General features: G+C 39.0%; 48 non-coding genes and 51 pseudogenes across 48 annotated transcripts; all 99 read right to left on the reverse strand.

Moving 5' to 3' along the window:
- Positions 1-54: 54 nt before the first annotated feature.
- On the reverse strand, positions 55-173 carry LOC146156646 (5S ribosomal RNA; annotated as a pseudogene).
- A 63-nt stretch (positions 174-236) lies between these two features.
- On the reverse strand, positions 237-355 carry LOC146156647 (5S ribosomal RNA). Its single transcript, XR_014498480.1, has one exon. It is a non-coding gene; the product is annotated as a 5S ribosomal RNA (ribosomal RNA).
- A 73-nt stretch (positions 356-428) lies between these two features.
- LOC146156648 (5S ribosomal RNA) lies at positions 429-547 on the reverse strand (annotated as a pseudogene).
- A 74-nt stretch (positions 548-621) lies between these two features.
- LOC146156649 (5S ribosomal RNA) lies at positions 622-740 on the reverse strand. Its single transcript, XR_014497922.1, has one exon. It is a non-coding gene; the product is annotated as a 5S ribosomal RNA (ribosomal RNA).
- Positions 741-803: 63 nt separating this feature from the next.
- Positions 804-922, reverse strand: LOC146156650 (5S ribosomal RNA). Its single transcript, XR_014495389.1, has one exon. It is a non-coding gene; the product is annotated as a 5S ribosomal RNA (ribosomal RNA).
- A 64-nt stretch (positions 923-986) lies between these two features.
- LOC146156651 (5S ribosomal RNA) lies at positions 987-1,105 on the reverse strand (annotated as a pseudogene).
- Positions 1,106-1,170: 65 nt separating this feature from the next.
- Positions 1,171-1,289, reverse strand: LOC146156652 (5S ribosomal RNA; annotated as a pseudogene).
- Positions 1,290-1,352: 63 nt separating this feature from the next.
- Positions 1,353-1,471, reverse strand: LOC146156653 (5S ribosomal RNA). Its single transcript, XR_014498482.1, has one exon. It is a non-coding gene; the product is annotated as a 5S ribosomal RNA (ribosomal RNA).
- A 73-nt stretch (positions 1,472-1,544) lies between these two features.
- On the reverse strand, positions 1,545-1,663 carry LOC146156654 (5S ribosomal RNA; annotated as a pseudogene).
- Positions 1,664-1,737: 74 nt separating this feature from the next.
- On the reverse strand, positions 1,738-1,856 carry LOC146156655 (5S ribosomal RNA). Its single transcript, XR_014497924.1, has one exon. It is a non-coding gene; the product is annotated as a 5S ribosomal RNA (ribosomal RNA).
- A 64-nt stretch (positions 1,857-1,920) lies between these two features.
- LOC146156656 (5S ribosomal RNA) lies at positions 1,921-2,039 on the reverse strand. The gene has a single exon (XR_014495390.1). It is a non-coding gene; the product is annotated as a 5S ribosomal RNA (ribosomal RNA).
- Positions 2,040-2,103: 64 nt separating this feature from the next.
- LOC146156657 (5S ribosomal RNA) lies at positions 2,104-2,222 on the reverse strand (annotated as a pseudogene).
- A 65-nt stretch (positions 2,223-2,287) lies between these two features.
- LOC146156658 (5S ribosomal RNA) lies at positions 2,288-2,406 on the reverse strand (annotated as a pseudogene).
- A 65-nt stretch (positions 2,407-2,471) lies between these two features.
- On the reverse strand, positions 2,472-2,590 carry LOC146156659 (5S ribosomal RNA; annotated as a pseudogene).
- Positions 2,591-2,655: 65 nt separating this feature from the next.
- LOC146156660 (5S ribosomal RNA) lies at positions 2,656-2,774 on the reverse strand. Its single transcript, XR_014496747.1, has one exon. It is a non-coding gene; the product is annotated as a 5S ribosomal RNA (ribosomal RNA).
- Positions 2,775-2,837: 63 nt separating this feature from the next.
- LOC146156661 (5S ribosomal RNA) lies at positions 2,838-2,956 on the reverse strand. Its single transcript, XR_014496101.1, has one exon. It is a non-coding gene; the product is annotated as a 5S ribosomal RNA (ribosomal RNA).
- A 168-nt stretch (positions 2,957-3,124) lies between these two features.
- LOC146156662 (5S ribosomal RNA) lies at positions 3,125-3,243 on the reverse strand. Its single transcript, XR_014496478.1, has one exon. It is a non-coding gene; the product is annotated as a 5S ribosomal RNA (ribosomal RNA).
- A 64-nt stretch (positions 3,244-3,307) lies between these two features.
- LOC146156663 (5S ribosomal RNA) lies at positions 3,308-3,426 on the reverse strand (annotated as a pseudogene).
- Positions 3,427-3,489: 63 nt separating this feature from the next.
- On the reverse strand, positions 3,490-3,608 carry LOC146156664 (5S ribosomal RNA; annotated as a pseudogene).
- A 73-nt stretch (positions 3,609-3,681) lies between these two features.
- LOC146156665 (5S ribosomal RNA) lies at positions 3,682-3,800 on the reverse strand (annotated as a pseudogene).
- A 74-nt stretch (positions 3,801-3,874) lies between these two features.
- Positions 3,875-3,993, reverse strand: LOC146156666 (5S ribosomal RNA). The gene has a single exon (XR_014497925.1). It is a non-coding gene; the product is annotated as a 5S ribosomal RNA (ribosomal RNA).
- Positions 3,994-4,057: 64 nt separating this feature from the next.
- LOC146156667 (5S ribosomal RNA) lies at positions 4,058-4,176 on the reverse strand. The gene has a single exon (XR_014496668.1). It is a non-coding gene; the product is annotated as a 5S ribosomal RNA (ribosomal RNA).
- A 64-nt stretch (positions 4,177-4,240) lies between these two features.
- Positions 4,241-4,359, reverse strand: LOC146156668 (5S ribosomal RNA; annotated as a pseudogene).
- Positions 4,360-4,424: 65 nt separating this feature from the next.
- On the reverse strand, positions 4,425-4,543 carry LOC146156669 (5S ribosomal RNA). The gene has a single exon (XR_014498314.1). It is a non-coding gene; the product is annotated as a 5S ribosomal RNA (ribosomal RNA).
- A 65-nt stretch (positions 4,544-4,608) lies between these two features.
- LOC146156670 (5S ribosomal RNA) lies at positions 4,609-4,727 on the reverse strand. Its single transcript, XR_014495391.1, has one exon. It is a non-coding gene; the product is annotated as a 5S ribosomal RNA (ribosomal RNA).
- Positions 4,728-4,791: 64 nt separating this feature from the next.
- On the reverse strand, positions 4,792-4,910 carry LOC146156671 (5S ribosomal RNA). Its single transcript, XR_014495660.1, has one exon. It is a non-coding gene; the product is annotated as a 5S ribosomal RNA (ribosomal RNA).
- Positions 4,911-4,984: 74 nt separating this feature from the next.
- Positions 4,985-5,103, reverse strand: LOC146156672 (5S ribosomal RNA; annotated as a pseudogene).
- Positions 5,104-5,167: 64 nt separating this feature from the next.
- On the reverse strand, positions 5,168-5,285 carry LOC146156673 (5S ribosomal RNA; annotated as a pseudogene).
- A 64-nt stretch (positions 5,286-5,349) lies between these two features.
- On the reverse strand, positions 5,350-5,468 carry LOC146156674 (5S ribosomal RNA; annotated as a pseudogene).
- A 65-nt stretch (positions 5,469-5,533) lies between these two features.
- Positions 5,534-5,652, reverse strand: LOC146156675 (5S ribosomal RNA). The gene has a single exon (XR_014498315.1). It is a non-coding gene; the product is annotated as a 5S ribosomal RNA (ribosomal RNA).
- Positions 5,653-5,717: 65 nt separating this feature from the next.
- LOC146156676 (5S ribosomal RNA) lies at positions 5,718-5,836 on the reverse strand. The gene has a single exon (XR_014497476.1). It is a non-coding gene; the product is annotated as a 5S ribosomal RNA (ribosomal RNA).
- A 64-nt stretch (positions 5,837-5,900) lies between these two features.
- LOC146156677 (5S ribosomal RNA) lies at positions 5,901-6,019 on the reverse strand. Its single transcript, XR_014496128.1, has one exon. It is a non-coding gene; the product is annotated as a 5S ribosomal RNA (ribosomal RNA).
- Positions 6,020-6,093: 74 nt separating this feature from the next.
- On the reverse strand, positions 6,094-6,212 carry LOC146156678 (5S ribosomal RNA; annotated as a pseudogene).
- A 64-nt stretch (positions 6,213-6,276) lies between these two features.
- On the reverse strand, positions 6,277-6,395 carry LOC146156679 (5S ribosomal RNA). The gene has a single exon (XR_014496840.1). It is a non-coding gene; the product is annotated as a 5S ribosomal RNA (ribosomal RNA).
- Positions 6,396-6,459: 64 nt separating this feature from the next.
- Positions 6,460-6,578, reverse strand: LOC146156680 (5S ribosomal RNA; annotated as a pseudogene).
- A 65-nt stretch (positions 6,579-6,643) lies between these two features.
- Positions 6,644-6,762, reverse strand: LOC146156681 (5S ribosomal RNA). The gene has a single exon (XR_014497170.1). It is a non-coding gene; the product is annotated as a 5S ribosomal RNA (ribosomal RNA).
- Positions 6,763-6,826: 64 nt separating this feature from the next.
- LOC146156682 (5S ribosomal RNA) lies at positions 6,827-6,945 on the reverse strand (annotated as a pseudogene).
- Positions 6,946-7,010: 65 nt separating this feature from the next.
- On the reverse strand, positions 7,011-7,129 carry LOC146156683 (5S ribosomal RNA). Its single transcript, XR_014498316.1, has one exon. It is a non-coding gene; the product is annotated as a 5S ribosomal RNA (ribosomal RNA).
- Positions 7,130-7,203: 74 nt separating this feature from the next.
- Positions 7,204-7,322, reverse strand: LOC146156684 (5S ribosomal RNA; annotated as a pseudogene).
- A 74-nt stretch (positions 7,323-7,396) lies between these two features.
- On the reverse strand, positions 7,397-7,515 carry LOC146156685 (5S ribosomal RNA; annotated as a pseudogene).
- A 74-nt stretch (positions 7,516-7,589) lies between these two features.
- Positions 7,590-7,708, reverse strand: LOC146156686 (5S ribosomal RNA; annotated as a pseudogene).
- Positions 7,709-7,771: 63 nt separating this feature from the next.
- LOC146156687 (5S ribosomal RNA) lies at positions 7,772-7,890 on the reverse strand (annotated as a pseudogene).
- A 63-nt stretch (positions 7,891-7,953) lies between these two features.
- On the reverse strand, positions 7,954-8,072 carry LOC146156688 (5S ribosomal RNA). Its single transcript, XR_014498483.1, has one exon. It is a non-coding gene; the product is annotated as a 5S ribosomal RNA (ribosomal RNA).
- Positions 8,073-8,145: 73 nt separating this feature from the next.
- On the reverse strand, positions 8,146-8,264 carry LOC146156689 (5S ribosomal RNA; annotated as a pseudogene).
- Positions 8,265-8,338: 74 nt separating this feature from the next.
- LOC146156690 (5S ribosomal RNA) lies at positions 8,339-8,457 on the reverse strand. The gene has a single exon (XR_014497926.1). It is a non-coding gene; the product is annotated as a 5S ribosomal RNA (ribosomal RNA).
- A 64-nt stretch (positions 8,458-8,521) lies between these two features.
- LOC146156691 (5S ribosomal RNA) lies at positions 8,522-8,640 on the reverse strand. The gene has a single exon (XR_014495392.1). It is a non-coding gene; the product is annotated as a 5S ribosomal RNA (ribosomal RNA).
- A 64-nt stretch (positions 8,641-8,704) lies between these two features.
- On the reverse strand, positions 8,705-8,823 carry LOC146156692 (5S ribosomal RNA; annotated as a pseudogene).
- A 65-nt stretch (positions 8,824-8,888) lies between these two features.
- On the reverse strand, positions 8,889-9,007 carry LOC146156693 (5S ribosomal RNA). The gene has a single exon (XR_014498317.1). It is a non-coding gene; the product is annotated as a 5S ribosomal RNA (ribosomal RNA).
- Positions 9,008-9,072: 65 nt separating this feature from the next.
- LOC146156694 (5S ribosomal RNA) lies at positions 9,073-9,191 on the reverse strand. The gene has a single exon (XR_014495394.1). It is a non-coding gene; the product is annotated as a 5S ribosomal RNA (ribosomal RNA).
- A 64-nt stretch (positions 9,192-9,255) lies between these two features.
- Positions 9,256-9,374, reverse strand: LOC146156695 (5S ribosomal RNA). Its single transcript, XR_014495661.1, has one exon. It is a non-coding gene; the product is annotated as a 5S ribosomal RNA (ribosomal RNA).
- Positions 9,375-9,448: 74 nt separating this feature from the next.
- On the reverse strand, positions 9,449-9,567 carry LOC146156696 (5S ribosomal RNA; annotated as a pseudogene).
- A 64-nt stretch (positions 9,568-9,631) lies between these two features.
- On the reverse strand, positions 9,632-9,749 carry LOC146156697 (5S ribosomal RNA; annotated as a pseudogene).
- A 64-nt stretch (positions 9,750-9,813) lies between these two features.
- Positions 9,814-9,932, reverse strand: LOC146156698 (5S ribosomal RNA; annotated as a pseudogene).
- Positions 9,933-9,997: 65 nt separating this feature from the next.
- Positions 9,998-10,116, reverse strand: LOC146156699 (5S ribosomal RNA). The gene has a single exon (XR_014498319.1). It is a non-coding gene; the product is annotated as a 5S ribosomal RNA (ribosomal RNA).
- A 65-nt stretch (positions 10,117-10,181) lies between these two features.
- On the reverse strand, positions 10,182-10,300 carry LOC146156700 (5S ribosomal RNA). Its single transcript, XR_014497477.1, has one exon. It is a non-coding gene; the product is annotated as a 5S ribosomal RNA (ribosomal RNA).
- A 64-nt stretch (positions 10,301-10,364) lies between these two features.
- Positions 10,365-10,483, reverse strand: LOC146156701 (5S ribosomal RNA). Its single transcript, XR_014496129.1, has one exon. It is a non-coding gene; the product is annotated as a 5S ribosomal RNA (ribosomal RNA).
- A 74-nt stretch (positions 10,484-10,557) lies between these two features.
- On the reverse strand, positions 10,558-10,676 carry LOC146156702 (5S ribosomal RNA; annotated as a pseudogene).
- Positions 10,677-10,740: 64 nt separating this feature from the next.
- On the reverse strand, positions 10,741-10,859 carry LOC146156703 (5S ribosomal RNA). Its single transcript, XR_014496841.1, has one exon. It is a non-coding gene; the product is annotated as a 5S ribosomal RNA (ribosomal RNA).
- Positions 10,860-10,923: 64 nt separating this feature from the next.
- On the reverse strand, positions 10,924-11,042 carry LOC146156704 (5S ribosomal RNA; annotated as a pseudogene).
- A 65-nt stretch (positions 11,043-11,107) lies between these two features.
- Positions 11,108-11,226, reverse strand: LOC146156705 (5S ribosomal RNA). Its single transcript, XR_014497171.1, has one exon. It is a non-coding gene; the product is annotated as a 5S ribosomal RNA (ribosomal RNA).
- Positions 11,227-11,290: 64 nt separating this feature from the next.
- On the reverse strand, positions 11,291-11,409 carry LOC146156706 (5S ribosomal RNA; annotated as a pseudogene).
- Positions 11,410-11,474: 65 nt separating this feature from the next.
- On the reverse strand, positions 11,475-11,593 carry LOC146156707 (5S ribosomal RNA). The gene has a single exon (XR_014498320.1). It is a non-coding gene; the product is annotated as a 5S ribosomal RNA (ribosomal RNA).
- A 74-nt stretch (positions 11,594-11,667) lies between these two features.
- On the reverse strand, positions 11,668-11,786 carry LOC146156708 (5S ribosomal RNA; annotated as a pseudogene).
- Positions 11,787-11,860: 74 nt separating this feature from the next.
- LOC146156709 (5S ribosomal RNA) lies at positions 11,861-11,979 on the reverse strand (annotated as a pseudogene).
- A 74-nt stretch (positions 11,980-12,053) lies between these two features.
- On the reverse strand, positions 12,054-12,172 carry LOC146156710 (5S ribosomal RNA; annotated as a pseudogene).
- Positions 12,173-12,235: 63 nt separating this feature from the next.
- LOC146156711 (5S ribosomal RNA) lies at positions 12,236-12,354 on the reverse strand. Its single transcript, XR_014496102.1, has one exon. It is a non-coding gene; the product is annotated as a 5S ribosomal RNA (ribosomal RNA).
- Positions 12,355-12,522: 168 nt separating this feature from the next.
- Positions 12,523-12,641, reverse strand: LOC146156712 (5S ribosomal RNA). Its single transcript, XR_014496384.1, has one exon. It is a non-coding gene; the product is annotated as a 5S ribosomal RNA (ribosomal RNA).
- Positions 12,642-12,705: 64 nt separating this feature from the next.
- Positions 12,706-12,824, reverse strand: LOC146156713 (5S ribosomal RNA; annotated as a pseudogene).
- A 63-nt stretch (positions 12,825-12,887) lies between these two features.
- LOC146156714 (5S ribosomal RNA) lies at positions 12,888-13,006 on the reverse strand. The gene has a single exon (XR_014497556.1). It is a non-coding gene; the product is annotated as a 5S ribosomal RNA (ribosomal RNA).
- A 73-nt stretch (positions 13,007-13,079) lies between these two features.
- Positions 13,080-13,198, reverse strand: LOC146156715 (5S ribosomal RNA; annotated as a pseudogene).
- A 74-nt stretch (positions 13,199-13,272) lies between these two features.
- On the reverse strand, positions 13,273-13,391 carry LOC146156716 (5S ribosomal RNA; annotated as a pseudogene).
- Positions 13,392-13,465: 74 nt separating this feature from the next.
- LOC146156717 (5S ribosomal RNA) lies at positions 13,466-13,584 on the reverse strand. The gene has a single exon (XR_014497927.1). It is a non-coding gene; the product is annotated as a 5S ribosomal RNA (ribosomal RNA).
- A 64-nt stretch (positions 13,585-13,648) lies between these two features.
- Positions 13,649-13,767, reverse strand: LOC146156718 (5S ribosomal RNA). Its single transcript, XR_014495815.1, has one exon. It is a non-coding gene; the product is annotated as a 5S ribosomal RNA (ribosomal RNA).
- A 64-nt stretch (positions 13,768-13,831) lies between these two features.
- LOC146156719 (5S ribosomal RNA) lies at positions 13,832-13,950 on the reverse strand (annotated as a pseudogene).
- Positions 13,951-14,014: 64 nt separating this feature from the next.
- Positions 14,015-14,133, reverse strand: LOC146156720 (5S ribosomal RNA). The gene has a single exon (XR_014496900.1). It is a non-coding gene; the product is annotated as a 5S ribosomal RNA (ribosomal RNA).
- Positions 14,134-14,197: 64 nt separating this feature from the next.
- Positions 14,198-14,316, reverse strand: LOC146156721 (5S ribosomal RNA; annotated as a pseudogene).
- A 74-nt stretch (positions 14,317-14,390) lies between these two features.
- LOC146156722 (5S ribosomal RNA) lies at positions 14,391-14,509 on the reverse strand (annotated as a pseudogene).
- Positions 14,510-14,573: 64 nt separating this feature from the next.
- On the reverse strand, positions 14,574-14,692 carry LOC146156723 (5S ribosomal RNA). Its single transcript, XR_014495395.1, has one exon. It is a non-coding gene; the product is annotated as a 5S ribosomal RNA (ribosomal RNA).
- Positions 14,693-14,756: 64 nt separating this feature from the next.
- On the reverse strand, positions 14,757-14,875 carry LOC146156724 (5S ribosomal RNA; annotated as a pseudogene).
- Positions 14,876-14,939: 64 nt separating this feature from the next.
- Positions 14,940-15,058, reverse strand: LOC146156725 (5S ribosomal RNA; annotated as a pseudogene).
- Positions 15,059-15,123: 65 nt separating this feature from the next.
- LOC146156726 (5S ribosomal RNA) lies at positions 15,124-15,242 on the reverse strand (annotated as a pseudogene).
- A 63-nt stretch (positions 15,243-15,305) lies between these two features.
- LOC146156727 (5S ribosomal RNA) lies at positions 15,306-15,424 on the reverse strand. Its single transcript, XR_014496787.1, has one exon. It is a non-coding gene; the product is annotated as a 5S ribosomal RNA (ribosomal RNA).
- Positions 15,425-15,498: 74 nt separating this feature from the next.
- LOC146156728 (5S ribosomal RNA) lies at positions 15,499-15,617 on the reverse strand (annotated as a pseudogene).
- Positions 15,618-15,682: 65 nt separating this feature from the next.
- LOC146156729 (5S ribosomal RNA) lies at positions 15,683-15,801 on the reverse strand. The gene has a single exon (XR_014496749.1). It is a non-coding gene; the product is annotated as a 5S ribosomal RNA (ribosomal RNA).
- A 63-nt stretch (positions 15,802-15,864) lies between these two features.
- On the reverse strand, positions 15,865-15,983 carry LOC146156730 (5S ribosomal RNA). Its single transcript, XR_014496104.1, has one exon. It is a non-coding gene; the product is annotated as a 5S ribosomal RNA (ribosomal RNA).
- A 168-nt stretch (positions 15,984-16,151) lies between these two features.
- Positions 16,152-16,270, reverse strand: LOC146156731 (5S ribosomal RNA; annotated as a pseudogene).
- Positions 16,271-16,334: 64 nt separating this feature from the next.
- LOC146156732 (5S ribosomal RNA) lies at positions 16,335-16,453 on the reverse strand (annotated as a pseudogene).
- A 63-nt stretch (positions 16,454-16,516) lies between these two features.
- On the reverse strand, positions 16,517-16,635 carry LOC146156733 (5S ribosomal RNA; annotated as a pseudogene).
- Positions 16,636-16,699: 64 nt separating this feature from the next.
- On the reverse strand, positions 16,700-16,818 carry LOC146156734 (5S ribosomal RNA). Its single transcript, XR_014496901.1, has one exon. It is a non-coding gene; the product is annotated as a 5S ribosomal RNA (ribosomal RNA).
- A 64-nt stretch (positions 16,819-16,882) lies between these two features.
- LOC146156735 (5S ribosomal RNA) lies at positions 16,883-17,001 on the reverse strand (annotated as a pseudogene).
- Positions 17,002-17,075: 74 nt separating this feature from the next.
- Positions 17,076-17,194, reverse strand: LOC146156736 (5S ribosomal RNA; annotated as a pseudogene).
- Positions 17,195-17,258: 64 nt separating this feature from the next.
- On the reverse strand, positions 17,259-17,377 carry LOC146156737 (5S ribosomal RNA). Its single transcript, XR_014495396.1, has one exon. It is a non-coding gene; the product is annotated as a 5S ribosomal RNA (ribosomal RNA).
- A 64-nt stretch (positions 17,378-17,441) lies between these two features.
- Positions 17,442-17,560, reverse strand: LOC146156738 (5S ribosomal RNA; annotated as a pseudogene).
- A 64-nt stretch (positions 17,561-17,624) lies between these two features.
- LOC146156739 (5S ribosomal RNA) lies at positions 17,625-17,743 on the reverse strand (annotated as a pseudogene).
- Positions 17,744-17,808: 65 nt separating this feature from the next.
- Positions 17,809-17,927, reverse strand: LOC146156740 (5S ribosomal RNA). The gene has a single exon (XR_014497496.1). It is a non-coding gene; the product is annotated as a 5S ribosomal RNA (ribosomal RNA).
- Positions 17,928-17,990: 63 nt separating this feature from the next.
- LOC146156741 (5S ribosomal RNA) lies at positions 17,991-18,109 on the reverse strand. The gene has a single exon (XR_014496788.1). It is a non-coding gene; the product is annotated as a 5S ribosomal RNA (ribosomal RNA).
- A 74-nt stretch (positions 18,110-18,183) lies between these two features.
- Positions 18,184-18,302, reverse strand: LOC146156742 (5S ribosomal RNA; annotated as a pseudogene).
- Positions 18,303-18,367: 65 nt separating this feature from the next.
- Positions 18,368-18,486, reverse strand: LOC146156743 (5S ribosomal RNA). The gene has a single exon (XR_014496750.1). It is a non-coding gene; the product is annotated as a 5S ribosomal RNA (ribosomal RNA).
- A 63-nt stretch (positions 18,487-18,549) lies between these two features.
- Positions 18,550-18,668, reverse strand: LOC146156744 (5S ribosomal RNA). The gene has a single exon (XR_014496105.1). It is a non-coding gene; the product is annotated as a 5S ribosomal RNA (ribosomal RNA).
- Positions 18,669-18,675: the final 7 nt, after the last annotated feature.

Consider the following 18,675-nt stretch of genomic DNA (forward strand, 5'->3'; position numbering starts at 1 on the left):
AACATTTATGGTCTAATCTATTTAAAAATGTAAAAACTTAAATAAATCATATTGTGCCTACGACAATTGGTATTCCTAGGCGGTCACCCATCCAGGTACTAACCAATCCCGACGTTGCTTAACTTCCGAGATCGGACGAGATCGTGTGCATTCAACCTGGTATGGTCTTGGACAGTATTGGTCAACATTTATGGCCTAATCTATTTAAAAATGTAAAACTTAAATAAATCATATTGTGCCTACGACAATTGGTATTCCTAGGCGGTCACCCATCCAAGTACTCACCAATCCCAACGTTGCTTAACTTCCGAGATCGGACGAGATCGGGTGCATTGAACCTGGTATGGTCGTAGACAGTGTTGGTAAACATTTTTTGGTCTAAAATCTTTAAAATGCTAACATTTAAATATATTTTAAAAATAATATTTTGCCTATGACAATTGGTATTCCTAGGCGGTCACCCATCCAAGTAGGAACCAATCCCGATGTTGCTTAACTTCCGAGATCGGACGAGATCGTGTGCATTCAACCTGGTTTGGTCGTAGACAGTATTGGTCAACATTTTTTGGTCTAAAATCTTCAAAAATGTTAACATTTAAATATATTTTATAAATCATATTTTGCCTATGACAATTGGAATTCCTATGCGGTCACCCATCCAAGTACTAACCAATCCCGACGTTGCTTAACTTCCGAGATCGGACGAGATCGGGTGCATTCAACCTGGTATGGTCGTAAGCAGTATTTCTCAACATTTTACGTCTAATCTATTTAAAAATTAAAAACTTAAATAAATCATATTTTGCCTACGACAATTGGTATTCCTAGGCGGTCACCCATCCAAGTACTAACCAATCCCGACGTTGCTTAACTTCCGAGATCGGACGAGATCGGGTGCATTCAACCTGGTATGGTCGTAGACAGTATTGGTCAACATTTATGGTCTAATCTATTTAAAAATGTAAAAACTTAAACAAATCATATTGTGCCTACGACAATTGGTATTCCTAGGCGGTCACCCATCCAAGTACTAAGCAATCCCGACGTTGCTTAACTTCCGAGATCGGACGAGATCGGGTGCATTCAACCTGGTATGTTCGTAGCCAGTATTGGTCAACATTTTTTGGTCTAATCTATTTAAAAATGTAAAAACTTAAATAAATCATATTGTGCCTACGACAATTGGTATTCCTAGGCGGTCACCCATGCAAGTACTAACCAATCCCGACGTTGCTTAACTTCCGAGATCAGACGAGATCGTGTGCATTCAACCTGGTATGATCGTGGACAGTATTGGTCAACATTGATGGTCTAATCTATTTAAAAATGTAAAACTTAAATAAATCATATTGTGCCTACGACAATTGGTATTCCTAGGCGGTCACCCATCCAAGTACTCACCAATCCCAACGTTGCTTAACTTCCGAGATCGGACGAGATCGGGTGCATTGAACCTGGTATGGTCGTAGACAGTGTTGGTAAACATTTTTTGGTCTAAAATCTTTAAAATGCTAACATTTAAATATATTTTAAAAATAATATTTTGCCTATGACAATTGGTATTCCTAGGCGGTCACCCATCCAAGTAGCAACCAATCCCGATGTTGCTTAACTTCCGAGATCGGACGAGATCGTGTGCATTCAACCTGGTTTGGTCGTAGACAGTATTGGTCAACATTTTTTGGTCTAAAATCTTCAAAAATGTTAACATTTAAATATATTTTATAAATCATATTTTGCCTATGACAATTGGAATTCCTATGCGGTCACCCATCCAAGTACTAACCAATCCCGACGTTGCTTAACTTCCGAGATCGGACGAGATCGGGTGCATTCAACCTGGTATGGTCGTAAGCAGTATTTCTCAACATTTTACGTCTAATCTATTTAAAAAAGTAAAAACTTAAATAAATCATATTTTGCCTACGACAATTGGTATTCCTAGGCGGTCACCCATCCAAGTACTAACCAATCCCGACGTTGCTTAACTTCCGAGATCGGACGAGATCGGGTGCATTCAACCTGGTATGGTCGTAGACAGTATTGGTCAACATTTATGGTCTAATCTATTTAAAAATGTAAAAACTTAAACAAATCATATTGTGCCTACGACAATTGGTATTCCTAGGCGGTCACCCATCCAAGTACTAACCAATCCCGACGTTGCTTAACTTCCGAGATCGGACGAGATGGGGTGCATTCAACCTGGTATGGTCGTATGCAGTATTGGTCAACATTTTTAGGTCTAATCTATTTAAAAATGTAAAAACTTAAATAAATCATATCTTGCCTACGACAATTGGTATTCCTAGGCGGTCACCCATCCAAGTACTAAGCAATCCCGACGTTGCTTAACTTCCGAGATCGGACGAGATCGGGTGCATTCAACCTGGTATGGTCGCAGCCAGTATTGGTCAACATTTTATGGTCTAATCTATTTAAAAATGTAAAAACTTAAATAAATCATATTTTGCCTACGACAATTGGTATTCCTAGGCGGTCACCCATCCAAGTACTAAGCAATCCCGACGTTGCTTAACTTCCGAGATCGGACGAGATCGGGTGCATTCAACCTGGTATGGTCGCAGCCAGTATTGGTCAACATTTTATGGTCTAATCTATTTAAAAATGTAAAAACTTAAATAAATCATATTTTGCCTACGACAATTGGTATTCCTAGGCGGTCACCCATCCAAGTACTAACCAATCCCGACGTTGCTTAACTTCCGAGATCGGACGAGATCGGATGCATTCAACCTGGTATGGTCGTAAGCAGTATTTCTCAACATTTTATGTCTATTCTATTTTAAAAATAAAAACTTAAATAAATCGTATTTTGCCTACGACAATTGGTATTCCTAGGCGGTCACCCATCCAAGTACTAACCAATCCCGACGTTGCTTAACTTCCGAGATCGGAGGAGATCGGGTGCATTCAACCTGGTATGGTCGTAGACAGTATTGGTCAACATTTATGGTCTAATCAATTTAAAAATGTAAAAACTTAAATAAATCATATTGTGCCTACGACAATTGGTATTCCTAGGTATGGTCGTAGCCAGTATTGGTCAACATTTTTTGGTCTAATCTATTTAAAAATGTAAAAACTTAAATAAATCTTATTTTGCCTACGATAATTGGGTTTCCTAGGCGGTCACCCATCCAAGTACTAACCAATCCCGACGTTGCTTAACTTCCGAGATCGGACGAGATCGGGTGCATTCAACCTGGTATGGTCGTAGACAGTAATCGTCAACATTTATGGTCTAATCTATTTAAAAATGTAAAAACTTAAATAAATCATATTGTGCCTACGACAATTGGTATTCCTAGGCGGTCACCCATCCAAGTACTAACCAATCCCGACGTTGCTTAACTTCCGAGATCGGACGAGATCGTGTGCATTCAACCTGGTATGGTCGTGGACAGTATTGGTCAACATTTATGGTCTAATCTATTTAAAAATGTAAAACTTAAATAAATCATATTGTGCTTACGACAATTGGTATTCCTAGGCGGTCACCCATCCAAGTACTCACCAATCCCAACGTTGCTTAACTTCCGAGATCGGACGAGATCGGGTGCATTGAACCTGGTATGGTCGTAGACAGTGTTGGTAAACATTTTTTGGTCTAAAATCTTTAAAATGCTAACATTTAAATATATTTTAAAAATAATATTTTGCCTATGACAATTGGTATTCCTAGGCGGTCACCCATCCAAGTAGCAACCAATCCCGATGTTGCTTAACTTCCGAGATCGGACGAGATCGTGTGCATTCAACCTGGTTTGGTCGTAGACAGTATTGGTCAACATTTTTTGGTCTAAAATCTTCAAAAATGTTAACATTTAAATATATTTTATAAATCATATTTTGCCTATGACAATTGGAATTCCTATGCGGTCACCCATCCAAGTACTAACCAATCCCGACGTTGCTTAACTTCCGAGATCGGACGAGATCGGGTGCATTCAACCTGGTATGGTCGTAAGCAGTATTTCTCAACATTTTACGTCTAATCTATTTAAAAAAGTAAAAACTTAAATAAATCATATTTTGCCTACGACAATTGGTATTCCTAGGCGGTCACCCATCCAAGTACTAACCAATCCCGACGTTGCTTAACTTCCGAGATCGGACGAGATCGGGTGCATTCAACCTGGTATGGTCGTATACAGTATTGGTCAACATTTATGGTCTAATCTATTTAAAAATGTAAAAACTTAAACAAATCATATTGTGCCTACGACAATTGGTATTCCTAGGCGGTCACCCATCCAAGTACTAACCAATCCCGACGCTGCTTAACTTCCGAGATCGGACGAGATGGGGTGCATTCAACCTGGTATGGTCGTAAGCAGTATTGGTCAACATTTTTAGGTCTAATCTATTTAAAAATGTAAAAACTTAAATAAATCATATTTTGCCTACGACAATTGGTATTCCTAGGCGGTCACCCATCCAAGTACTAACCAATCCCGACGTTGCTTAACTTCCGAGATCGGACGAGATCGGGTGCATTCAACCTGGTATGTTCGTAGCCAGTATTGGTCAACATTTTTTGGTCTAATCTATTTAAAAATGTAAAAACTTAAATAAATCATATTTTGCCTACGACAATTGGTATTCCTAGGCGGTCACCCATCCAAGTACTAACCAATCCCGACGTTGCTTAACTTCCGAGATCGGACGAGATCGGGTGCATTCAACCTGGTATGGTCGTAGACAGTATTGGTCAATATTTATGGTCTAATCTATTTAAAAATGTAAAAACTTAATTAAATGTTATTATGCCTACGACAATTGGTATTCCTAGGCGGTCACCCATCCAAGTACTAACCAATCCCGACGTTGTTTAACTTCCGAGATCGGACGAGATCGGGTGCATTCAACCTGGTATGGTCGTAGACAGTATTGGTCAACATTTTTTGGTCTAAAATCTTTAAAAATGTTAACATTTAAATATATTTTAAAAATCATATTTTGCCTATGAAAATTGGTATTGCTAGGCGGTCACCCATCCAAGTACTAACCAATCCCGACGTTACTTAACTTCCGAGATCGGACGAGATCGGGTGCATTCAACCTGGTATGGTCGTGAGCAGTATTTCTCAACATTTTACGTCTAATCTATTTAAAAAAGTAAAAACTTAAATAAATCATATTTTGCCTACGACAATTGGTATTCCTGGCGGTCACCCATCCAAGTACTAACCAATCCCGACGTTGCTTAACTTCCGAGATCGGACGAGATCGGGTGCATTCAACCTGGTATGGTCGTGGACAGTATTGGTCAACATTTATGGTCTAATCTATTTCAAAATGTAAAAACTTAAACAAATCATATTGTGCCTAAGACAATTGGTATTCCTAGGCGGTCACCCATCCAAGTACTAACCAATCCCGACGTTGCTTAACTTCCGAGATCGGACGAGATGGGGTGCATTCAACCTGGTATGGTCGTATGCAGTATTGGTCAACATTTTTAGGTCTAATCCATTTAAAAATGTAAAAACTTAAATAAATCATATTTTGCCTACGACAATTGGTATTCCTAGGCGGTCACCCATCCAAGTACTAACCAATCCCGACGTTGCTTAACTTCCGAGATCGGACGAGATCGGGTGCATTCAACCTGGTATGTTCGTAGCCAGTATTGGTCAACATTTTTTGGTCTTATCTATTTAAAAATGTAAAAACTTAAATAAATTATATTTTGCCTACGACAATTGGTATTCCTAGGCGGTTACCCATCCAAGTACTAACCAATCCCGACGTTGCTTAACTTCCGAGATCGGACGAGAACGGGTGTATTCAACCTGGTATGGTCGTAGACAGTATTGGTCAACATTTATGGTCTAATCTATTTAAAAATGTAAAAACTTAAATAAATGATATTATGCCTACGATAATTGGTATTCCTAGGCGGTCACCCATCCAAGTACTAACCAATCCCGACGTTGCTTAACTTCCGAGATCGGACGAGATCGGGTGCATTCAACCTGGTATGGTCGTAGACAGTATTGGTCAACATTTTTTGGTCTAAAATCTTTAAAAATGTTAGCATTTAAATATATTTTAAAAATCATATTTTGCCTATGACAATTGGTATTGCTAGGCGGTCACCCATCCAAGTACTAACCAATCCCGACGTTACTTAACTTCCGAGATCGGACGAGATCGGGTGCATTCAACCTGGTATGGTCGTAAGCAGTATTTCTCAACATTTTACGTCTAATCTATTTAAAAAAGTAAAAACTTAAATAAATCATATTTTGCCTACGACAATTGGTATTCCTAGGCGGTCACCCATCCAAGTACTAACCAATCCCGACTTTGCTTAACTTCCGAGATCGGACGAGATCGGGTGCATTCAACCTGGTATGGTCGTAGACAGTATTGGTCAACATTTATGGTCTAATTTATTTAAAAATGTAAAAACTTAAACAAATCATATTGTGCCTACGACAATTGGTATTCCTAGGCGGTCACCCATCCAAGTACTAACCAATCCCGACGTTGCTTAACTTCCGAGATCGGACGAGATGGGGTGCATTCAACCTGGTATGGTCGTAGCCAGTATTGGTCAACATTTTTAGGTCTAATCTATTTAAAAATGTAAAAACTTAAATAAATCATATTTTGCCTACGAAAATTGGTATTCCTAGGCGGTCACCCATCCAAGTACTAACCAATCCCGACGTTGCTTAACTTCCGAGATCGGACGAGATCGGGTGCATTCAACCTGGTATGGTCGTAGACAGTATTGGTCAACATTTATGGACTAATCTATTTAAAAATGTAAAAACTTAAACAAATCATATTGTGCCTACGACAATTGGTATTCCTAGGCGGTCACCCATCCAAGTACTAACCAATCCCGACGTTGCTTAACTTCCGAGATCGGACGAGATGGGGTGCATTCAACCTGGTATGGTCGTATGCAGTATTGGGCAACATTTTTAGGTCTAATCTATTTAAAAATGTAAAAACTTAAATAAATCATATTTTGCCTACGACAATTGGTATTCCTAGGCGGTCACCCATCCAAGTACTAACCAATCCCGACGTTGCTTAACTTCCGAGATCGGACGAGATCGGGTGCATTCAACCTGGTATGTTCGTAGCCAGTATTGGTCAACATTTTTTGGTCTAAAATCTTCAAAAATGTTAACATTTAAATATATTTTAAAAATCATATTTTGCCTATGACAATTGGTATTGCTAGGCGGTCACCCATCCAAGTACTAACCAATCCCGACGTTACTTAACTTCCGAGATCGGACGAGATCGGGTGCATTCAACCTGGTATGGTCGTAGACAGTATTGGTCAACATTTTTTGGTCTAAAATCTTCAAAAATGTTAACATTTAAATATATTTTAAAAATCATATTTTGCCTATGACAATTGGTATTGCTAGGCGGTCACCCATCCAAGTACTAACCAATCCCGACGTTACTTAACTTCCGAGATCGGACGAGATCGGGTGCATTCAACCTGGTATGGTCGTAGACAGTATTGGTCAACATTTTTTGGTCTAAAATCTTCAAAAATGTTAACATTTAAATATATTTTAAAAATCATATTTTGCCTTCGACAATTGGTATTCCTAGGCGGTCACCCATCCAAGTACTAACCAATCCCGACGTTGCTTAACTTCCGAGATCGGACGAGATCGGATGCATTCAACCTGGTATGGTCGTAAGCAGTATTTCTCAACATTTTATGTCTATTGTATTTTAAAAATAAAAACTTAAATAAATCATATTTTGCCTACGACAATTGGTATTCCTAGGCGGTCACCCATCCAAGTACTAACCAATCCCGACGTTGCTTAACTTCCGAGATCGGACGAGATCGTGTGCATTCAACCTGGTATGGTCGTGGACAGTATTGGTCAACATTTATGGTCTAATCTATTTAAAAATGTAAAACTTAAATAAATCATATTGTGCCTACGACAATTGGTATTCCTAGGCGGTCACCCATCCAAGTACTCACCAATCCCAACGTTGCTTAACTTCCGAGATCGGACGAGATCGGGTGCATTGAACCTGGTATGGTCGTAGACAGTGTTGGTAAACATTTTTTGGTCTAAAATCTTTAAAATGCTAACATTTAAATATATTTTAAAAATAATATTTTGCCTATGACAATTGGTATTCCTAGGCGGCCACCCATCCAAGTAGCAACCAATCCCGATGTTGCTTAACTTCCGAGATCGGACGAGATCGTGTGCATTCAACCTGGTTTGGTCGTAGACAGTATTGGTCAACATTTTTTGGTCTAAAATCTTCAAAAATGTTAACATTTAAATATATTTTATAAATCATATTTTGCCTATGACAATTGGAATTCCTATGCGGTCACCCATCCAAGTACTAACCAATCCCGACGTTGCTTAACTTCCGAGATCGGACGAGATCGGGTGCATTCAACCTGGTATGGTCGTAAGCAGTATTTCTCAACATTTTACGTCTAATCTATTTAAAAAAGTAAAAACTTAAATAAATCATATTTTGCCTACGACAATTGGTATTCCTAGGCGGTCACCCATCCAAGTACTAACCAATCCCGACGTTGCTTAACTTCCGAGATCGGACGAGATCGGGTGCATTCAACCTGGTATGGTCGTAGACAGTATTGGTCAACATTTATGGTCTAATCTATTTAAAAATGTAAAAACTTAAACAAATCATATTGTGCCTACGACAATTGGTATTCCTAGGCGGTCACCCATCCAAGTACTAACCAATCCCGACGCTGCTTAACTTCCGAGATCGGACGAGATGGGGTGCATTCAACCTGGTATGGTCGTAAGCAGTATTGGTCAACATTTTTAGGTCTAATCTATTTAAAAATGTAAAAACTTAAATAAATCATATTTTGCCTACGACAATTGGTATTCCTAGGCGGTCACCCATCCAAGTACTAACCAATCCCGACGTTGCTTAACTTCCGAGATCGGACGAGATCGGGTGCATTCAACCTGGTATGTTCGTAGCCAGTATTGGTCAACATTTTTTGGTCTAATCTATTTAAAAATGTAAAAACTTAAATAAATCATATTTTGCCTACGACAATTGGTATTCCTAGGCGGTCACCCATCCAAGTACTAACCAATCCCGACGTTGCTTAACTTCCGAGATCGGACGAGATCGGGTGCATTCAACCTGGTATGGTCGTAGACAGTATTGGTCAATATTTATGGTCTAATCTATTTAAAAATGTAAAAACTTAATTAAATGTTATTATGCCTACGACAATTGGTATTCCTAGGCGGTCACCCATCCAAGTACTAACCAATCCCGACGTTGTTTAACTTCCGAGATCGGACGAGATCGGGTGCATTCAACCTGGTATGGTCGTAGACAGTATTGGTCAACATTTTTTGGTCTAAAATCTTTAAAAATGTTAACATTTAAATATATTTTAAAAATCATATTTTGCCTATGAAAATTGGTATTGCTAGGCGGTCACCCATCCAAGTACTAACCAATCCCGACGTTACTTAACTTCCGAGATCGGACGAGATCGGGTGCATTCAACCTGGTATGGTCGTGAGCAGTATTTCTCAACATTTTACGTCTAATCTATTTAAAAAAGTAAAAACTTAAATAAATCATATTTTGCCTACGACAATTGGTATTCCTGGCGGTCACCCATCCAAGTACTAACCAATCCCGACGTTGCTTAACTTCCGAGATCGGACGAGATCGGGTGCATTCAACCTGGTATGGTCGTGGACAGTATTGGTCAACATTTATGGTCTAATCTATTTCAAAATGTAAAAACTTAAACAAATCATATTGTGCCTAAGACAATTGGTATTCCTAGGCGGTCACCCATCCAAGTACTAACCAATCCCGACGTTGCTTAACTTCCGAGATCGGACGAGATGGGGTGCATTCAACCTGGTATGGTCGTATGCAGTATTGGTCAACATTTTTAGGTCTAATCCATTTAAAAATGTAAAAACTTAAATAAATCATATTTTGCCTACGACAATTGGTATTCCTAGGCGGTCACCCATCCAAGTACTAACCAATCCCGACGTTGCTTAACTTCCGAGATCGGACGAGATCGGGTGCATTCAACCTGGTATGTTCGTAGCCAGTATTGGTCAACATTTTTTGGTCTTATCTATTTAAAAATGTAAAAACTTAAATAAATTATATTTTGCCTACGACAATTGGTATTCCTAGGCGGTTACCCATCCAAGTACTAACCAATCCCGACGTTGCTTAACTTCCGAGATCGGACGAGAACGGGTGTATTCAACCTGGTATGGTCGTAGACAGTATTGGTCAACATTTATGGTCTAATCTATTTAAAAATGTAAAAACTTAAATAAATGATATTATGCCTACGATAATTGGTATTCCTAGGCGGTCACCCATCCAAGTACTAACCAATCCCGACGTTGCTTAACTTCCGAGATCGGACGAGATCGGGTGCATTCAACCTGGTATGGTCGTAGACAGTATTGGTCAACATTTTTTGGTCTAAAATCTTTAAAAATGTTAGCATTTAAATATATTTTAAAAATCATATTTTGCCTATGACAATTGGTATTGCTAGGCGGTCACCCATCCAAGTACTAACCAATCCCGACGTTACTTAACTTCCGAGATCGGACGAGATCGGGTGCATTCAACCTGGTATGGTCGTAAGCAGTATTTCTCAACATTTTACGTCTAATCTATTTAAAAAAGTAAAAACTTAAATAAATCATATTTTGCCTACGACAATTGGTATTCCTAGGCGGTCACCCATCCAAGTACTAACCAATCCCGACTTTGCTTAACTTCCGAGATCGGACGAGATCGGGTGCATTCAACCTGGTATGGTCGTAGACAGTATTGGTCAACATTTATGGTCTAATTTATTTAAAAATGTAAAAACTTAAACAAATCATATTGTGCCTACGACAATTGGTATTCCTAGGCGGTCACCCATCCAAGTACTAACCAATCCCGACGTTGCTTAACTTCCGAGATCGGACGAGATGGGGTGCATTCAACCTGGTATGGTCGTAGCCAGTATTGGTCAACATTTTTAGGTCTAATCTATTTAAAAATGTAAAAACTTAAATAAATCATATTTTGCCTACGAAAATTGGTATTCCTAGGCGGTCACCCATCCAAGTACTAACCAATCCCGACGTTGCTTAACTTCCGAGATCGGACGAGATCGGGTGCATTCAACCTGGTATGGTCGTAGACAGTATTGGTCAACATTTATGGACTAATCTATTTAAAAATGTAAAAACTTAAACAAATCATATTGTGCCTACGACAATTGGTATTCCTAGGCGGTCACCCATCCAAGTACTAACCAATCCCGACGTTGCTTAACTTCCGAGATCGGACGAGATGGGGTGCATTCAACCTGGTATGGTCGTATACAGTATTGGGCAACATTTTTAGGTCTAATCTATTTAAAAATGTAAAAACTTAAATAAATCATATTTTGCCTACGACAATTGGTATTCCTAGGCGGTCACCCATCCAAGTACTAACCAATCCCGACGTTGCTTAACTTCCGAGATCGGACGAGATCGGGTGCATTCAACCTGGTATGTTCGTAGCCAGTATTGGTCAACATTTTTTGGTCTAAAATCTTCAAAAATGTTAACATTTAAATATATTTTAAAAATCATATTTTGCCTATGACAATTGGTATTGCTAGGCGGTCACCCATCCAAGTACTAACCAATCCCGACGTTACTTAACTTCCGAGATCGGACGAGATCGGGTGCATTCAACCTGGTATGGTCGTAGACAGTATTGGTCAACATTTTTTGGTCTAAAATCTTCAAAAATGTTAACATTTAAATATATTTTAAAAATCATATTTTGCCTATGACAATTGGTATTGCTAGGCGGTCACCCATCCAAGTACTAACCAATCCCGACGTTACTTAACTTCCGAGATCGGACGAGATCGGGTGCATTCAACCTGGTATGGTCGTAGACAGTATTGGTCAACATTTTTTGGTCTAAAATCTTCAAAAATGTTAACATTTAAATATATTTTAAAAATCATATTTTGCCTTCGACAATTGGTATTCCTAGGCGGTCACCCATCCAAGTACTAACCAATCCCGACGTTGCTTAACTTCCGAGATCGGACGAGATCGGATGCATTCAACCTGGTATGGTCGTAAACAGTATTTCTCAACATTTTATGTCTATTGTATTTTAAAAATAAAAACTTAAATAAATCATATTTTGCCTACGACAATTGGTATTCCTAGGCGGTCACCCATCCAAGTACTAACCAATCCCGACGTTGCTTAACTTCCGAGATCGGAGGAGATCGGGTGCATTCAACCTGGTATGGTCGTAGACAGTATTGGTCAACATTTATGGTCTAATCAATTTAAAAATGTAAAAACTTAAATAAATCATATTGTGCCAACGACAATTGGTATTCCTAGGTATGGTCGTAGCCAGTATTGGTCAACATTTTTTGGATTAATCTATTTAAAAATGTAAAAACTTAAATAAATCTTATTTTGCCTACGACAATTGGTATTCCTAGGCGGTCACCCATCCAAGTACTAACCAATCCCGACGTTGATTAACTTCCGAGATCGGACGAGATCGGGTGCATTCAACCTGGTATGGTCGTAGACAGTAATCGTCAACATTTATGGTCTAATCTATTTAAAAATGCAAAAACTTAAATAAATCATATTGTGCCAACGACAATTGGTATTCCTAGGCGGTCACCCATCCAAGTACTAACCAATCCCGACGTTGCTTAACTTTCGAAATCGGACGAGATCGTGTGCATCCAACCTGGTATGGTCGTGGACAGTATTGGTCAACATTTATGGTCTAATCTATTTAAAAATGTAAAACTTAAATAAATCATATTGTGCCTACGACAATTGGTATTCCTAGGCGGTCACCCATCCAAGTACTAACCAATCCCAACGTTGCTTAACTTCCGAGATCGGACGAGATCGGGTGCATTGAACCTGGTATGGTCGTAGACAGTGTTGGTAAACATATTTTGGTCTAAAATCTTTAAAATGCTAACATTTAAATATATTTTAAAAATAATATTTTGCCTATCACAATTGGTATTCCTAGGCGGTCCCCCATCCAAGTACCAACCAATCCCGATGTTGCTTAACTTCCGAGATCGGACGAGATCGTGTGCATTCAACCTGGTTTGGTCGTAGACAGTATTGGTCAACATTTTTTGGTCTAGAATCTTTAAAAATTTTAACATTTAAATATATTTTAAAAATAATATTTTGCCTATGACAATTGGTATTGCTAGGCGGTCACCCATCCAAGTACTAACCAATCCCGACGTTGCTTAACTTCCGAGATCGGACGAGATCGGGTGCATTCAACCTGGTATGGTCGTAGACAGTATTGGTCAACATTTTTTGGTCTAAAATCTTCAAAAATGTTAACATTTAAATATATTTTATAAATCATATTTTGCCTATGACAATTGGAATTCCTATGCGGTCACCCATCCAAGTACTAACCAATCCCGACGTTGCTTAACTTCCGAGATCGGACGAGATCGGGTGCATTCAACCTGGTATGGTCGTAAGCAGTATTTATCAACATTTTACGTCTAATCTATTTAAAAAAGTAAAAACTTAAATAAATCATATTTTGCCTACGACAATTGGTATTCCTAGGTGGTCACCCATCCAAGTACTAACCAATCCCGACGTTGCTTAACTTCCGAGATCGGACGAGATCGGGTGCATTCAACCTGGTATGGTCGTAGACAGTATTGGGCAACATTTATGGTTTAATCTATTTAAATATGTAAAAACTTAAATAAATCATATTGTGCCTACGACAATTGGTATTCCTAGGCGGTCACCCATCCAAGTTCTAAACAATCCCGACGTTGCTTAACTTCCCAGATCGGACGAGATCGGGTGCATTCAACCTGGTATGGTCGTAAGCAGTATTTCTCAACATTTTGCGTCTAATCTATTTAAAAAAGTAAAAACTTAAATAAATCATATTTTGCATACGACAATTGGTATTCCTAGGCGGTCACCCATCCAAGTACTAACCAATCCCGACGTTGCTTAACTTCCGAGATCGGACGAGATCGGGTGCATTCAACCTGGTATGGTCGTAGACAGTATTGGTCAACATTTATGGTCTAATCTATTTAAATATGTAAAAACTTAAATAAATCATATTGTGCCTGCGACAATTGGTATTCCTAGGCGGTCACCAATCCAAGTACTAACCAATCCCGACGTTGCTTAACTTCCGAGATCGGACGAGATCGGGTGCATTCAACCTGGTGTGGTCGTAGACAGTATTGGTCAAAATTTTTTGGTCTAAAATCTTTAAAAATGTTAACATTTAAATATATTTTAAAAATCATATTTTGCCTATGACAATTGGTATTGCTAGGCGGTCACCCATCCAAGTACTAACCAATCCCGACTTTACTTAACTTCCGAGATCGGACGAGATCGGGTGCATTCAACCTGGTATGGTCGTAAGCAGTATTTCTCAACATTTTACGTCTAATCTATTTAAAAAAGTAAAAACTTAAATAAATCATATTTTGCCTACGACAATTGGTATTCCTAGGCGGTCACCCATCCAAGTACTAACCAATCCCGACGTTGCTTAACTTCCGAGATCGGACGAGATCGGGTGCATTCAACCTGGTATGGTCGTAGACAGTATTGGTCAACATTTATGGTCTAATCTATTTAAAAATGAAAAAACTTAAACAAATCATATTGTGCCTACGACAATTGGTATTCCTAGGCGGTCACCCATCCAAGTACTAACCAATCCCGACGTTGCTTAACTTCCGAGATCGGACGAGATGGGGTGCATTCAACCTGGTATGGTCGTAGCCAGTATTGGTCAACATTTTTAGGTCTAATCTATTTAAAAATGTAAAAATTAAATAAATCATATTTTGCCTACGACAATTGGTATTCCTAGGCGGTCACCCATCCAAGTACTAACCAATCCCGACGTTGCTTAACTTCCGAGATCGGACGATATCGGGTGCATTCAACCTGGTATGTTCGTAGCCAGTATTGGTCAACATTTTTTGGTCTAATCTATTTAAAAATGTAAAAACTTAAAAAAATCATATTTTGCCTACCACAATTGGTATTCCTAGGCGGTCACCCATCCAAGTACTAACCAATCCCGACGTTGCTTAACTTCCGACATCGGACGAGATCGGGTGCATTCAACCTGGTATGGTCGTAGACAGTATTGGTCAACATTTATGGTCTAATCTTTTAAAAATGTAACAACTTAAATAAATGATATTATGCCTACGACAATTGGTATTCCTAGGCGGTCACCCATCCAAGTACTAACCAATCCCGACGTTGCTTAACTTCCGAGATCGGACGAGATCGGGTGCATTCAACCTGGTATGGTCGTAGAGAGTATTGGTCAACATTTTTTGGTCTAAAATCTTTGAAAATGTTAACATTTAAATATATTTTAAAAATCAAATTTTGCCTATGACAATTGGTATTGCTAGGCGGTCACCCATCCAAGTACTAACCAATCCCGACGTTACTTAACTTCCGAGATCGGACGAGATCGGGTGCATTCAACCTGGTATGGTCGTAGCCAGTATTGGTCAACATTTTTTGGTCTAATCTATTTAAAAATGTAAAAACTTAAATAAATCATATTTTGCCTACGACAATTGGTATTCCTAGGCGGTCACCCATCCAAGTACTAACCAATCCCGACGTTGCTTAACTTCCGAGATCGGACGAGATCGGATGCATTCAACCTGGTATGGTCGTAAGCAGTATTTCTCAACCTTTTATGTCTATTCTAATTTGAAAATAAAAACTTAAATAAATCATATTTTGCCTACGACAATTGGTATTCCTAGGCGGTCACCCATCCAAGTACTAACCAATCCCGACGTTGCTTAACTTCCGAGATCGGAGGAGATCGGGTGCATTCAACCTGGTATGGTCGTAGACAGTATTGGTCAACATTTATGATCTAATCAATTTGAAAATGTAAAAACTTAAATAAATCATATTGTGCCTACGACAATTGGTATTCCTAGGTATGGTCGTAGCCAGTATTGGTCAACATTTTTTGGTCTAATCTATTTAAAAATGTAAAAACTTAAATAAATCATATTTTGCCTACGACAATTGGTATTCCTAGGCGGTCACCCATCCAAGTACTAACCAATCCGGACGTTGCTTAACTTCCGAGATCGGACAAGATCGGGTGCATTCAACCTGGTATGGTCGTAGACAGTAATCGTCAACATTTATGGTCTAATCTATTTAAAAATGTAAAAACTTAAATAAATCATATTGTGCCTACGACAATTGGTATTGCTAGGCGGTCACCCATCCAAGTACTAACCAATCCCGACGTTGCTTCACTTCCGAGATCGGACGAGATCGTGTGCATTCAACCTGGTATGGTCGTGGACAGTATTGGTCAACATTTATGGTCTAATCTATTTAAAAATGTAAAACTTAAATAAATCATATTGTGCCTACGACAATTGGTATTCCTAGGCGGTCACCCATCCAAGTACTAAACAATCCCGACGTTGCTTAACTTCCCAGATCGGACGAGATCGGGTGCATTCAACCTGGTATGGTCGTAAGCAGTATTTCTCAACATTTTGCGTCTAATCTATTTAAAAAAGTAAAAACTTAAATAAATCATATTTTGCATACGACAATTGGTATTCCTAGGCGGTCACCCATCCAAGTACTAACCAATCCCGACGTTGCTTAACTTCCGAGATCGGACGAGATCGGGTGCATTCAACCTGGTATGGTCGTAGACAGTATTGGTCAACATTTATGGTCTAATCTATTTAAATATGTAAAAACTTAAATAAATCATATTGTGCCTGCGACAATTGGTATTCCTAGGCGGTCACCAATCCAAGTACTAACCAATCCCGACGTTGCTTAACTTCCGAGATCGGACGAGATCGGGTGCATTCAACCTGGTGTGGTCGTAGACAGTATTGGTCAAAATTTTTTGGTCTAAAATCTTTAAAAATGTTAACATTTAAATATATTTTAAAAATCATATTTTGCCTATGACAATTGGTATTGCTAGGCGGTCACCCATCCAAGTACTAACCAATCCCGACTTTACTTAACTTCCGAGATCGGACGAGATCGGGTGCATTCAACCTGGTATGGTCGTAAGCAGTATTTCTCAACATTTTACGTCTAATCTATTTAAAAAAGTAAAAACTTAAATAAATCATATTTTGCCTACGACAATTGGTATTCCTAGGCGGTCACCCATCCAAGTACTAACCAATCCCGACGTTGCTTAACTTCCGAGATCGGACGAGATCGGGTGCATTCAACCTGGTATGGTCGTAGACAGTATTGGTCAACATTTATGGTCTAATCTATTTAAAAATGAAAAAACTTAAACAAATCATATTGTGCCTACGACAATTGGTATTCCTAGGCGGTCACCCATCCAAGTACTAACCAATCCCGACGTTGCTTAACTTCCGAGATCGGACGAGATGGGGTGCATTCAACCTGGTATGGTCGTAGCCAGTATTGGTCAACATTTTTAGGTCTAATCTATTTAAAAATGTAAAAATTAAATAAATCATATTTTGCCTACGACAATTGGTATTCCTAGGCGGTCACCCATCCAAGTACTAACCAATCCCGACGTTGCTTAACTTCCGAGATCGGACGATATCGGGTGCATTCAACCTGGTATGTTCGTAGCCAGTATTGGTCAACATTTTTTGGTCTAATCTATTTAAAAATGTAAAAACTTAAATAAATCATATTTTGCCTACCACAATTGGTATTCCTAGGCGGTCACCCATCCAAGTACTAACCAATCCCGACGTTGCTTAACTTCCGAGATCGGACGAGATCGGGTGCATTCAACCTGGTATGGTCGTAGACAGTATTGGTCAACATTTATGGTCTAATCTTTTAAAAATGTAACAACTTAAATAAATGATATTATGCCTACGACAATTGGTATTCCTAGGCGGTCACCCATCCAAGTACTAACCAATCCCGACGTTGCTTAACTTCCGAGATCGGACGAGATCGGGTGCATTCAACCTGGTATGGTCGTAGAGAGTATTGGTCAACATTTTTTGGTCTAAAATCTTTGAAAATGTTAACATTTAAATATATTTTAAAAATCAAATTTTGCCTATGACAATTGGTATTGCTAGGCGGTCACCCATCCAAGTACTAACCAATCCCGACGTTGCTTAACTTCCGAGATCGGACGAGATCGGGTGCATTCAACCTGGTATGGTCGTAGCCAGTATTGGTCAACATTTTTTGGTCTAATCTATTTAAAAATGTAAAAACTTAAATAAATCATATTTTGCCTACGACAATTGGTATTCCTAGGCGGTCACCCATCCAAGTACTAACCAATCCCGACGTTGCTTAACTTCCGAGATCGGACGAGATCGGATGCATTCAACCTGGTATGGTCGTAAGCAGTATTTCTCAACCTTTTATGTCTATTCTAATTTGAAAATAAAAACTTAAATAAATCATATTTTGCCTACGACAATTGGTATTCCTAGGCGGTCACCCATCCAAGTACTAACCAATCCCGACGTTGCTTAACTTCCGAGATCGGAGGAGATCGGGTGCATTCAACCTGGTATGGTCGTAGACAGTATTG

The sequence above is a fragment of the Ascidiella aspersa genome, chromosome 4 (genome assembly GCF_963924565.1).
Source record: "Ascidiella aspersa chromosome 4, kaAscAspe10.2, whole genome shotgun sequence".
NCBI classification, from domain to species: Eukaryota; Metazoa; Chordata; class Ascidiacea; order Phlebobranchia; family Ascidiidae; genus Ascidiella; species Ascidiella aspersa.